Source organism: Arachis ipaensis, chromosome B04, assembly GCF_000816755.2.
Source record: "Arachis ipaensis cultivar K30076 chromosome B04, Araip1.1, whole genome shotgun sequence".
In the NCBI taxonomy this organism is placed as follows: domain Eukaryota; kingdom Viridiplantae; phylum Streptophyta; class Magnoliopsida; order Fabales; family Fabaceae; genus Arachis; species Arachis ipaensis.
This window is the reverse complement of record NC_029788.2, coordinates 36,623,686-36,624,961: the sequence shown is the minus strand read 5'-3', so window position 1 is coordinate 36,624,961 and position 1,276 is coordinate 36,623,686.

Sequence of the window (1,276 nt, the reverse complement as noted above, 5' to 3'; positions counted from 1 at the left end):
TTTTTTAAAATAAATATTTAAATATTTTATTTATTGATATAAGTAATTTGAATTGTATTTACTGTCAACGAAATAAATAATAAAAATAAAATGAGTATTAAATTACGGTTCGGTTTGATTTAGTTTTTTTATCAAAATTATCCAAATTAAACTAAACCAATTAAAATCGGTTTGGTTTAGTTCGATTTGTTCAGTTTTCAAACAAATGTAGGTTATATCCTTTCGGTTGAGCATAAGTTGACCGTCCTCAAAATAGCAGACAGACTTCATCTACAGAAATCATGACTTAGTATAGTTAACACTTTAACTAAATGGAATAACAAATTTAAGGACACATTTTGTGTTAATAACTTTTTCAAGGGGAAAATAAATCCCACACATCAACATTAAAGCTCACTAGAATGATCACTTGAGTGTACTGATGTAACAATTCATTCAAGGAGGAGCTCAAAGAAATCACTACAACATAAAAGCTTGGTGCTTAGCTTTCATGGGAAAAGCTTGATTATATATTTTATATCAATTACTGGGAAAAATTCTTTCATTTCAGCACAACAAAAATTTTAGAATAGTCTCATTCCTTTGTTATTTGTCATGGCAAGAAAAAAAGAACACAACGATAAACAAATATGTAGACAAAAGATATTTTATTGAAAGAGAACAAGGTATCATAAAATAAAAGAAGGAAAATACATTGAACAACAAAATAAATTAAACAATTTATAAAATCAAAAGCAGAAACACAACAATAAATAAATTAAACAATGATAAGTAAATCAGTAATTAGAAGCAATTTTGTTAAAGAATGAACAACAAATAAAACAATGAACACTGAACTAGTAATAAAACAACAACCAACAACAATGAAATCAATAAATCCATAACAAGTAAAACAATAAAACAAATAAAACAATAAATTTCGCTAAACAATGAAAAACAAATAAAACAATAACAAGTTAACAACAACCAGCAACAATAAATCAGTGATTATTGAACAAAAATTAGTCAAATTACTTAATTACATATCTGACTCGGAGGCTCGGACTTTATGTCTGACTTAAATCGGTGGCTCGGTGACTGGTGTTGTGCTGTGCTATGTTGTGGGTGGCTAGAAACGCTGCTGGGTGTGGGTGGTGCTGTGCTGGGTGGCTCGGTGCTGCTGGTGGCCAGAAACAGTGACTGGTGTTGTTATGTTGTGGGTGGCTAGAAACGCTGCTGGGTGTGGGTGGTGCTGTGCTGGGTGGCTCGGTGCTGCTGGTGGCCAGAAACCAGAAAC